Consider the following 13,410-nt stretch of genomic DNA (forward strand, 5'->3'; position numbering starts at 1 on the left):
TATCAGACCCCCCCTAAATGATACCCCAGAATAAGATATTTATTTATCTTCATCATATTGTTACACTCATGCCTTCAATAACAAATGTATCCCATGCATGCATTTTCATATTTTGGGTCCCTTTTTCAAGTTTGCGGTCTCCAAATTTATAGACAAAAGTCCTTATGGATATTTGTGGTTCTTTGACATGCTGAATCTAACCGTGTATCCAGTTTAGGGATTTTTTGCCAAGTTGTCGAAATAGCCCACATAGAGGTCCAAAGGGTCTAAGATCATCAAACATGAATTGTAGCATGCATGTCGTGTACAATTACCCAAATGTGCATTGCTTGACCTCTGTGGTAGTATCCACTCGCGGATTTAGAAATTTTCATAAGTAGGGCCCAATAACTGCCTAAGAGGGGGCCCGGCCCGCTCCAGTGATTCTATAAAAGTAACCAAATGTTTTCCCAAAAAGGGGTAACCTCCTAGGCCTGTCTCCCCTAAATCCTCCTCTGGTATCGAGCTGTGCATTACGGATCATTTTTTTGTATCAAGGGTGCTCTACGTCACGTACCAATGCAAACAAAAAAGTTCGCCCACACACCTTACATTTCATGTTTTAATGACTGTGGATAATTTATGTCACATACCGTTTCACCTTATACAGTAAAAATCATGCAAACAACAATCGAGTCAAAAACATTTATTCTACCAAAAACTGTCTTTTTTCAGAATATGGAAATTAAAACAGTTGAGGGTACAACTGGGAAAGTTAATCTTTTATAAGCTTTTCTGTCACTATTGCGTTTTAAGATGCACATTTCTCTGTTCGCAATGCAAGTGAATGTATTGCGTGGAAGATAACGTCCTCAAATGTTCTCGTCTCTATTTTACACAGACTGCACTGAAACTCCGCAATATTAATCTTTGACTTAAAAATAATACAGAAATATCTTTTAATTATTTTTTTTTAATCAAGGTAAAAACGTAATTTGAAGAATACAATATGACATTTTGAGAAGCGTTTTTGTTACAAGTGTGAAAAGCTATATATTTGATAAAGAATGAATGAGGAGTTTGTATTTCAATTTGAAAATACATTTATCATAAATTCTAAAGTCTTCAACTAAGTGTATTCATTTGTTTCAAGTGCATTTATCACATAATTCTACAATAAAAATTCCTCGCATCTTCGAAAATTCCACATCAGAAATGATTGCACTAACAGTGATAATTCATCGCATCTATAGTTAAAATGGATCGCTTTCAATAATCGATATAATATATTTTATACGTATATCGAAATGTGTTCATACCAATTGTACCGCTTAATACCAAACCCGCGTAACCTTAAAAATTAGGACAGAACACTATCAAAACATTACAGTTTTGTTCATTACAGATATTTTATCATATCCACGGTTGAATGCACAATACCCCCACCAAGAGAACCGTCTATTGTCTGTTAGAGGAGGGACGACAGCATAGATGTCGTGTGCAAAAATAATAATCACTTGGTACGGTCAGAGACATATATACACATATATATGTGTATATATGTCTCTGGTACGGTTTTAGCTTGCATATTGCAATTTTGAATAGTATAGATCGATTCGTGTTTTAAAATCAAATAAACGCTAAGTACTGCATTCCTAGATATCAGAGCTATGCAAATTCTGTAATGAGATTGAGGACGAAAAACACTTCTGTCTCAAATGCTCTAAATATAACTTTTATAGAAAAAAAATATATTTTAACTCAACGAAAATCAATTCGGAGTGGAAAAACACTGCTAAAGATGACACATTTAAACTTAGAATATTACTAAACCCCACATCTCACAGTCAATCAAAAATACAGTTTCCTTAATATGAATCATTAGAACTGAGGACGGGAGACCCAAAACAATAATTTGAACTGCTTCATTTTGTATTTTAATATTGTACTGTTTATACTGTATTCTTTTGTATATATGTTATGTTTGTCAGAGATCAGGTTTTTTTTTTATTTATATGACAATAAAAGTATTTGATTAAAAAAATACAAGGCAAACGTTTTGTTAATATTTCGTTAGACATCATTGAAATATATAACAATTTTAAAGAATATTATTCATACACACAAAAGTCATTATATTAAAATTGAGAATGGAAATGGGGAATGTGTCAAAGAGACAACAACCTGACCATAGAGAAGATGTATATATGTTATGTTTGTCAGAGATCATTTTTTTTTATTTATATGACAATAAAAGTATTTGATTAAAAAAATACAAGGCAAACGTTTTGTTAATATTTCGTTAGAAATCATTGAAATATATAACAATTATAAAGAATATTATTCATATTATTCATACACACAAAAGTCTATGAAAATGAGTGTTATTTGTGCAAAGGTCGACTTCGTTCTCTATTTCTATTTTTGTGTGTGAATAATTAGTACAATACAACTGTTTTTGTGTCAAATACAGGTGGGTACGAAATAATAGCTTAAAACCTTTCAAACTATTCCAGTAATCTCTCCATGCCGTATGGCATAGGTTATGATTAGCCCTCGGGGAAAACAGTCAAATGTTGGGATAATTATGACAAGTACGTGTATTCCCGACAAACAATGAAATTACCACATTCGTTTATTACGTGTACATGAATGCATTTTGTATAACCATTTAATCTGTATCTATATATATATAGTATAACTGTATAAATCACCCATGCAGGAACATATTTATAAATAGTTAAGATTTACTGTTACCAGATTTACCTTTTGTATTTCTTGACACGTGTGTTGTGAGGTTGATTTATTTTGAATAACTAAATAGATAAAAAAAATTAACGAATAATATTACATAATTGTAGATAATACAATATTTGGCTGTATGACATTATAAGTAATAACACGGGCCATGCTTGTAAAAACTGTGTGATAGTGGTTAGTTCGTATAATAAGTCAACGTTCGGTATAAGTCAGGGACTCTCTGTTTTACACAAGGAATGGTGAAAACTAAAGACATCCAAAACCTTTGATTTTAAAAAGTTAACATGGAACTATTTTATTGCCAATCAGCCAATTATTGTACAACAAAATAATATTTTTGACTCATTGGCACTCATACAACAAAGTAAAACTTCTTATAAGCGTGATTTTTTAATCAGCGTGCGCCACTCGGCACGTGACCAACGGCTTAATGCAAATTCCCAATCATCACAATAAAAAGGGTGAAACAGCTTGTATACTTTGAGCTTTCAAACTAAATGGTAACCCTAACCCCCAACATAGAATGGTTCAAATTTTGAGTTGAAGCCGTTAGACTGCTCTATAATTTGATATAATTTGTCTCGGTGGATCCAGGGGGGGGAAGGGGTTCCGGGGGTTGGACCCCCTTTTTGGCCGATCAATGCATTGGAATAGAGCATATACTTGGACCACCCCCCCCCCCCCTTTACTCTGGGTTGGGACCCCCCTTTTTTAAAATGGCTAAATCCGCGCCTAATTGCAGTACACTGCACTGTGAGTATTTGTTAGATAATCACGCGCGATTTTATCATTTAAAGCTTCACGAAATAACTAAAATCAGTTTATTTGTACTCGTAACAAAAAGGAGAAAATATTGGGCTGCCTCTCTTCAATTGTGTCTAGTTACCAAAGTAAAATCAAAATTTATAATTCTCTGACAATGCACATGGTGATATATTGTATATGTCATTCCAACACTTACACTTGTTCTTTTATTTGTGTGGCTATTTAATGACCATGTTAATTCAAAGCTTGGATTTGCATCCTTCATTTCCCAGTACTCTAGAATTTCTACATACATATCACAGTAAATAATTAAAGTTGTGTGTTAAACGTCAATGCGAAAGCAAAAATTCCATAAAACAATTTAGAGGGCACAATTGTTTCTTTCGTCTGACAGCAGGTATACACCACAGTTATCGTAAATTATAAAAACATATATAAAAAAAAACATTATTTATTTTAACACAAAACAGAGAAAAGAACTGATAAGTGCGGGTAATCCATGCGCCTTTCCTCCCTGATGTTTCGATATTTTAAAAGATAATTATTCTTTTATCCATTTTAACACGTGAAAACTACACCAGTGAGTTCCATGTATGTCACAAACTTACAGCTGGTCCTGAATATGCATGAAGTATTTGCCACTGAACTTTAAACAACCAACAATCAATCACACTACAACTTATAGTATATATAGTTGTGAAATACAAAATGTTTATTATAATTATACAATTAGCCAAATAAATTGAATACAATGATACACACTACTTTATATAACTGACACAATTTAAAGGAATACTCTCTAAACTATACAAGTAGAGAAGCGAAAAGTTTCTTTTGAATAGTAAACAAACTTCCAAACAGTACATGTTTTTAATGGTTTTCCCTGCGGCGCTCAAATATTTTGCATGGTCTTTTAGTGTTTAGACATATATGACATTTTAAGAACCATTAACGTGTAATAGATTCAAATTCGTTATTTTGCTCAAGATAAGAAAAACAAAGACATGTATATTAAAAACTGACGGTCAGACATCACTATTTAAATACGTGTATACACAAATTCATTAATTCTTTATTAACGTTTAGCCCTACGACACCTTTTTATTAAGAATGATGATGAAAGTAATTGTAAAATATAATAGGCATGTTCTTTCTTACGTTATGGATCATTGATTTTGTTACCTATTGACCCGGTTGATTTCTAGCACGTGCCATTGAACTCGACCATTTTAACTAACACAGATTTTTTTTTTAAATTAACGCCATTCATATATACTAAGTACTATATACATATTATATGAATTAGAAAATAAATATTATAAGGATACAACATTGTTTGAATGAACATTTTTATACGGTGATACTTTAACAAGGTCCCGACAAAGACTGAATGCAGTATCATGATCAGCTTTCGGGATCCGGGAAGTCTTTTATTTTTAATTCCCGGATGTCGAGAATATTTTTTTCCAAGTTTAATAGAGAAACTCGCACGAAAAAAAATAAACATAAAAAAAGCAACAGATTCACGGTAAACTATGACATATATCAACAGATAGCGAATTCAAGCAACTGTAATACATAAAACAAAAATATGCATGTGTTAATTTGCCTCCGTTGCATTTCTGTGGATTGTCTCATTGGCAATCATACCACATCTCCTTATTTTTTTTAGGTTACGTTTACAATTTTCCGTTACTATTTAATCTTCAAATACGAAAAACATTTTCACCGGTGTTCACAACATTTTAAGGTTAAATTTATGGCATACATTTTGGTGTGTATACAATAAACATACGTCCTTGCATTTAATTATCAATATATATTTATATAAACTTATATTTATTATAAAATAAACAACATATATAGAAGAATAATTTATTAGTTATTCCTCAACAAAACAAGAAAAGAAATAAAAAATCAACAGAAGATTTAATCTTTATTTTTTTTTTTTAATTAATCAAAATATACTTCAAATAATAATATTAAAATACATCTATATATATTAATCTAAAATGCATTATCGAGTAGAAGGGGCGCAACTCGTGGTATCAAACCGGTATACTGAACGGATCCAAACAGGGTCTGAACATTTTGAACGTAATTTTGTATCCATGGTCTGTTTTGGTCTGACACGGTCTTAACGGGTCTAAACAGCCCGCTAGACGATTGAGTCTTTTCCGTCTTGACATGCCTTAACGAACTGATTTACCTGATGAGGCTATCGATCTGAATGGTGACTTAACGATCTTAAATATCTAGACGATTTTCTCTAGCGGTAAATCCAGTCAATCAAGATGTGATCAGACCAAAATGACCGTTTCAGACTGAAATCGTGCTACTAGTGCTACTACTGGTAGAGATGCACATGTTAAAAATGCTAGTGCGGAGTATGAGTTGTCTTCCCTACTACTGGTAGAGATGCACATGTTAAAAATGCTAGTGTGGAATATGAGTTGTCTCTCCTACTACTGGTAGAGATGCACAAGTTACCAATGATATCGTGCAGTATGAGTTATCTTCCCTACTACTGGTAGAGATGCACAAGTTACCAATGCTAGTGCAGAGTATGAGTTATCTTCCCTACTACTGGTAGAGATGCACAAGTTACCAATGCTAGTGTGGAGTATGAGTTGTCTTCCCTTCTACTGGTAGAGATACACAAGTTACCAATGCTAGTGTGGAGTATGAGTTGTCTCTCCTACTACTGGTAGAGATGCACAAGTTACCAATGCTAGTGTGCAGTATGAGTTATCTTCCCTACTACTGGTAGAGATGCACAAGTTACCAATGCTAGTGTGGAGTATGAGTTGTCTCTCCTACTACTGGTAGAGATGCTTAAGTTACCAATGCTAGTGTGCAGTATGAATTGTCTTCCCTACTACTGGTAGAGATGCACATGTTAAAAATGCTAGTGCGGCGTATGAGTTGTCTCTCCTACTACTGGTAGAGATGCAAAAGTTACCAATGCTAGTGTTTTAGTATGAGTTGTCTTCCCTACTACTGGTAGAGATGCACAAGTTACCAATGCTAGTGTGGAGTATGAGTTGTCTTCCCTACTACTGGTAGAGATGCACATGTTAAAAATGCTAGTGTGGAGTATGAGTTGTCTCTCCTACTACTGGTAGAGATGCACAAGTTACAAATGCTAGTGTGGAGTATGAGTTGTCTTCCCTACTACTGGTAGAGATGCACAAGTTACTAATGCTAGTGTGGAGTATGAGTTGTCTTCCCTACTACTGGTAGAGATGCACATGTTAAAAATGCTAGTGTGGAGTATGAGTTGTCTCTCCTACTACTGTTAGAGATGCACAAGTTACCAATGCTAGTGTGCAGTATGAGTTCTCTTCCCTTCTACTGGTAGAGATGCACAAGTTACCAATGCTAGTGTGGAGAATGAGTTGTCTCTCCTACTACTGGTAGAGATGCTTAAGTTACCAATGCTAGTGTGGAGTATGAGTTGTCTTCCCTACTACTGGTAGAGATGCACATGTTAAAAATGCTAGTGTGGAGTATGAGTTGTCTCTCCTACTACTGGTAGAGATGCACAAGTTACCAATGCTAGTGTGCAGTATGAGTTCTCTTCCCTTCTACTGGTAGAGATGCACAAGTTACCAATGCTAGTGTGGAGTATGAGTTGTCTCTCCTACAACTGGTAGAGATTGCTAGTGTGGAGTATGAGTTATCTTCCCTACTACTAGTAGAGATGCACAAGTTACCAATGCTAGTGTGGCGTGAGAGTTGTCTCTCCTACTACTGGTAGAGATGTACAAGTTACCAATGCTAGTGTGGAGTGAGAGTTGTCTTCCCTTCTACTGGTAGAGATATTCAAGTTACCAATGCTAGTGCGGAGTATGAGTTGTCTCTCCTACTACTGGTAGAGATGCACAAGTATCCAATGATATCGTGTAGTATGAGTTCTCTTCCCTTCTACTGGTAGAGATGCACAAGTTACCAATGCTAGTGTGGAGTGAGAGTTGTCTTCCCTTCTACTGGTAGAGATATTCAAGTTACCAATGCTAGTGCGGAGTATGAGTTGTCTCTCCTACTACTGGTAGAGATGCACAAGTTACCAATGATATCGTGCAGTATGAGTTCTCTTCCCTTCTACTGGTAGAGATGCACAAGTTACCAATGCTAGTGTGGAGTATGAGTTGTCTCTCCTACTCCTGGTAGAGATGCACAAGTATCCAATGATCAGTATGAGTTGTCTTCCCTACTACTGGTAGAGATGCACAAGTTACCAATGCTAGTGTGGAGAATGAGTTGTCTCTCCTACTCCTGATAGAGATGCACAAGTATCCAATGATCAGTATGAGTTATCTTCCCTACTACTGGTAGAGATGCACAAGTTACCAATGCTAGTGTGGAGTATGAGTTGTCTTCCCTACTACTGGTAGAGATGCACAAGTTACCAATGCTAGTGTGGAGTATGAGTTGTCCCCCCTACTACTGGTAGAGATGCACAAGTTAACAATGCTAGTGTGCAGTATGAGTTGTCTTCCCTACTACTGGTAGAGATGATCAAGTTACCAATGCTAGTGTGGAGTATGAGTTGTCTTCCCTTCTACTGGTAGAGATGCACAAGTTACCAATGCTAGTGTGGAGTATGAGTTGTCTCTCCTACTACTGGTAGAGATTGCTAGTGTGGAGTATGAGTTGTCTCTCCTACTACTGGTAGAGATGCACAAGTTACCAATGCTAGTGTGGAGTATGAGTTATCTTCCCTACTACTGGTAGAGATGCACAAGTTACCAATGCTAGTGTGGGGTATGAGTTGTCTCTCCTACTACTGGTAGAGATGCACAAGTTACCAATGCTAGTGTGCAGTATGAGTTGTCTCTCCTTCTACTGGTAGAGATGCACAAGTTACCAATGCTAGTGTGCAGTATGAGTTGTCTCTCCTTCTACTGGTAGAGATTGCTAGTGTGGAGTATGAGTTGTCTCTCCTACTACTGGTAGAGATGCACAAGTTACCAATGATATCGTGCAGTATGAGTTGTCTTCCCTACTACTGGTAGAGATGCTCAAGTTACCAATGCTAGTGCAGAGTATGAGTTATCTTCCCTACTACTGGTAGAGATGCACAAGTTACCAATGATATCGTGCAGTATGAGTTGTCTTCCCTACTACTGGTAGAGATGCACAAGTTACCAATGATATCGTGCAGTATGAGTTGTCTTCCCTACTACTGGTAGAGATGCTCAAGTTACCAATGCTAGTGCAGAGTATGAGTTATCTTCCCTACTACTGGTAGAGATGCACAAGTTACCTATGCTAGTGTGGAGTATGAGTTGTCTTCCCTTCTACTGGTAGAGATACACAAGTTACCAATGCTAGTGTGGAGTATGAGTTGTCTCTCCTACTACTGGTAGAGATGCACAAGTTACCAATGCTAGTGTGCAGTATGAGTTATCTTCCCTACTACTGGTAGAGATGCACAAGTTACCAATGCTAGTGTGGAGTATGAGTTGTCTCTCCTACTACTGGTAGAGATGCTTAAGTTACCAATGCTAGTGTGCAGTATGAATTGTCTTCCCTACTACTGGTAGAGATGCACATGTTAAAAATGCTAGTGCGGCGTATGAGTTGTCTCTCCTACTACTGGTAGAGATGCAAAAGTTACCAATGCTAGTGTTTTAGTATGAGTTGTCTTCCCTACTACTGGTAGAGATGCACAAGTTACCAATGCTAGTGTGGAGTATGAGTTGTCTTCCCTACTACTGGTAGAGATGCACATGTTAAAAATGCTAGTGTGGAGTATGAGTTGTCTCTCCTACTACTGGTAGAGATGCACAAGTTACAAATGCTAGTGTGGAGTATGAGTTGTCTTCCCTACTACTGGTAGAGATGCACAAGTTACTAATGCTAGTGTGGAGTATGAGTTGTCTTCCCTACTACTGGTAGAGATGCACATGTTAAAAATGCTAGTGTGGAGTATGAGTTGTCTCTCCTACTACTGTTAGAGATGCACAAGTTACCAATGCTAGTGTGCAGTATGAGTTCTCTTCCCTTCTACTGGTAGAGATGCACAAGTTACCAATGCTAGTGTGGAGAATGAGTTGTCTCTCCTACTACTGGTAGAGATGCTTAAGTTACCAATGCTAGTGTGGAGTATGAGTTGTCTTCCCTACTACTGGTAGAGATGCACATGTAAAAAATGCTAGTGTGGAGTATGAGTTGTCTCTCCTACTACTGGTAGAGATGCACAAGTTACCAATGCTAGTGTGCAGTATGAGTTCTCTTCCCTTCTACTGGTAGAGATGCACAAGTTACCAATGCTAGTGTGGAGTATGAGTTGTCTCTCCTACAACTGGTAGAGATTGCTAGTGTGGAGTATGAGTTATCTTCCCTACTACTAGTAGAGATGCACAAGTTACCAATGCTAGTGTGGCGTGAGAGTTGTCTCTCCTACTACTGGTAGAGATGTACAAGTTACCAATGCTAGTGTGGAGTGAGAGTTGTCTTCCCTTCTACTGGTAGAGATATTCAAGTTACCAATGCTAGTGCGGAGTATGAGTTGTCTCTCCTACTACTGGTAGAGATGCACAAGTATCCAATGATATCGTGTAGTATGAGTTCTCTTCCCTTCTACTGGTAGAGATGCACAAGTTACCAATGCTAGTGTGGAGTGAGAGTTGTCTTCCCTTCTACTGGTAGAGATATTCAAGTTACCAATGCTAGTGCGGAGTATGAGTTGTCTCTCCTACTACTGGTAGAGATGCACAAGTTACCAATGATATCGTGCAGTATGAGTTCTCTTCCCTTCTACTGGTAGAGATGCACAAGTTACCAATGCTAGTGTGGAGTATGAGTTGTCTCTCCTACTCCTGGTAGAGATGCACAAGTATCCAATGATCAGTATGAGTTGTCTTCCCTACTACTGGTAGAGATGCACAAGTTACCAATGCTAGTGTGGAGAATGAGTTGTCTCTCCTACTCCTGATAGAGATGCACAAGTATCCAATGATCAGTATGAGTTATCTTCCCTACTACTGGTAGAGATGCACAAGTTACCAATGCTAGTGTGGAGTATGAGTTGTCTTCCCTACTACTGGTAGAGATGCACAAGTTACCAATGCTAGTGTGGAGTATGAGTTGTCCCCCCTACTACTGGTAGAGATGCACAAGTTAACAATGCTAGTGTGCAGTATGAGTTGTCTTCCCTACTACTGGTAGAGATGATCAAGTTACCAATGCTAGTGTGGAGTATGAGTTGTCTTCCCTTCTACTGGTAGAGATGCACAAGTTACCAATGCTAGTGTGGAGTATGAGTTGTCTCTCCTACTACTGGTAGAGATTGCTAGTGTGGAGTATGAGTTGTCTCTCCTACTACTGGTAGAGATGCACAAGTTACCAATGCTAGTGTGGAGTATGAGTTATCTTCCCTACTACTGGCAGAGATGCACAAGTTACCAATGCTAGTGTGGGGTATGAGTTGTCTCTCCTACTACTGGTAGAGATGCACAAGTTACCAATGCTAGTGTGCAGTATGAGTTGTCTCTCCTTCTACTGGTAGAGATGCACAAGTTACCAATGCTAGTGTGCAGTATGAGTTGTCTCTCCTTCTACTGGTAGAGATTGCTAGTGTGGAGTATGAGTTGTCTCTCCTACTACTGGTAGAGATGCACAAGTTACCAATGATATCGTGCAGTATGAGTTGTCTTCCCTACTACTGGTAGAGATGCTCAAGTTACCAATGCTAGTGCAGAGTATGAGTTATCTTCCCTACTACTGGTAGAGATGCACAAGTTACCAATGATATCGTGCAGTATGAGTTGTCTTCCCTACTACTGGTAGAGATGCACAAGTTACCAATGATATCGTGCAGTATGAGTTGTCTTCCCTACTACTGGTAGAGATGCTCAAGTTACCAATGCTAGTGCAGAGTATGAGTTATCTTCCCTACTACTGGTAGAGATGCACAAGTTACCTATGCTAGAGTGGAGTATGAGTTGTCTCTCCTTCTACTGGTAGAGATTGCTAGTGTGGAGTATGAGTTGTCTCTCCTACTACTGGTAGAGATGCACAAGTTACCAATGATATCGTGCAGTATGAGTTGTCTTCCCTACTACTGGTAAAGATGCCCAAGTTACCAATGCTAGTGCAGAGTATGAGTTATCTTCCCTACTACTGGTAGAGATGCACAAGTTACCAATGCTAGTGTGGAGTATGAGTTGTCTCTCCTTCTACTGGTAGAGATGCACATATTTGAAGATAACATTGGTTTGTAGTATTTCTACTCCATCATCTTTAATATTCAATCATAGAACAAAATATTTTGATTATTTATAAATTTGATCATGCTTATTGATTATTCTGCTCTATTCAAGGCACCGCGAACGGCGTAATGAAATATGTATACATCTACATCTCCCTTCATACTCCGCTTAGGTCAAGATGAATGTTCAGTTAACTTAGATGATTCTTTGATGAGATCACAAGCGTAGTTTTAATTAAATCTTTAGACTTCATTACATTAAATGTTACGATAAAGATCTGGCTAAAGTGGTCATTATTGAAATCGCAGGTCAAATATATTTTATTATTAATGGCATCCTCTATAGATCTTAAAAACTGCGGCGATGTCTCTACACAAAGATATACATCATTTGTCAATTATACATACACATTTACAAGAGGCATGAAGAGGCAGACCATATAAAATCTTAACAATGAAGAACTAATAATGTGAACTGTATATTGAACATACTGACCGCAATACAAGTACAGTGTATTAATATTCCGGATTAGACACAAGTGGCACATGGTTGTATACAGTTAATCCCTGTGGTGTGTATTGCCGTGATTCAGTTTGTGGTTTACTTATATCTGAAACAATACATGCATATGGTAGTCTCAACTTTCATTCATTTTTAAAAAGGATACGTAAAACGCACTTTGGAGAGAAAGTTCATCAATATATGTATGTAAAAAGCTTTTAGACTTAGAGATAGATCATAATCATTTTAGGGAAATGCTAAATTCGATTCACGATATAATAGAAAAGTAATCCTCTAAACTTGCCAAGAAGATTGGAGGTAAAACACAAACACACATAATATATATGCAACTAACGAAGATATTTCTGGGCTTCTGCGGGTACCTTGTCTGAAATAGGCGTTTTGCATAATTATCCAGTACATATATAGTGAAACAAAACACTCTTTCATATAGATTTTCTATAGTGACCTATATTTTGTAAGAACAATGAAACGTACGAGTCTATTTGAATACGGCGTAACGAGAATATTCGATGACGACATTCTATTATCGATGGCACTTAAATATGCAAAATTATTCACGGTATCATATATTAGCAATGACAGCATTGTATTTTGTGATACATGTTTCAAATGAAACAACTTTGCTACATAACAATCAGATTTTTGCCCTCTTTTTAGAAAAATATGTTATAAAAACTAGTAATGAAGTTACTATAAAAAAATTGCCAAAGACAGCTTACAGATTTTTTTTAATTTCTCCTTTAACATGTTTAAAGTCATATGAAATAATGTAAAAATATGTAAAAGTTGAATAAATTTTATATACTTGAACGGCTAGGTGTACGTGACTTTCTAGCAAAAGAAACTCACTTTTATTATCAAAATCTTCATAAATTATATACTGCTATTGAATAACTGTCTTTTCGTACACTGATTCGTTTCATATTACTTTAATTTTGATTTAAGTTATGATGTATATCAGTCTATACCTCATAGCATGCGAAGCGTATAACACATTTATTTGATTGTCACTCATATATGCATTTGAAACGGTGCATTCATGATGAAATACTTTAGACTCCATTTGTAAAAAATCTGTAGAGCATAGAATTTTGATTGTTTTTTTTTTTATTTATTTTTTATTTTAATGATTTCATATGAATTATGTAGATTAAAATATTTT

The sequence above is a fragment of the Mytilus trossulus genome, chromosome 2 (assembly GCF_036588685.1).
Source record: "Mytilus trossulus isolate FHL-02 chromosome 2, PNRI_Mtr1.1.1.hap1, whole genome shotgun sequence".
In the NCBI taxonomy this organism is placed as follows: domain Eukaryota; kingdom Metazoa; phylum Mollusca; class Bivalvia; order Mytilida; family Mytilidae; genus Mytilus; species Mytilus trossulus.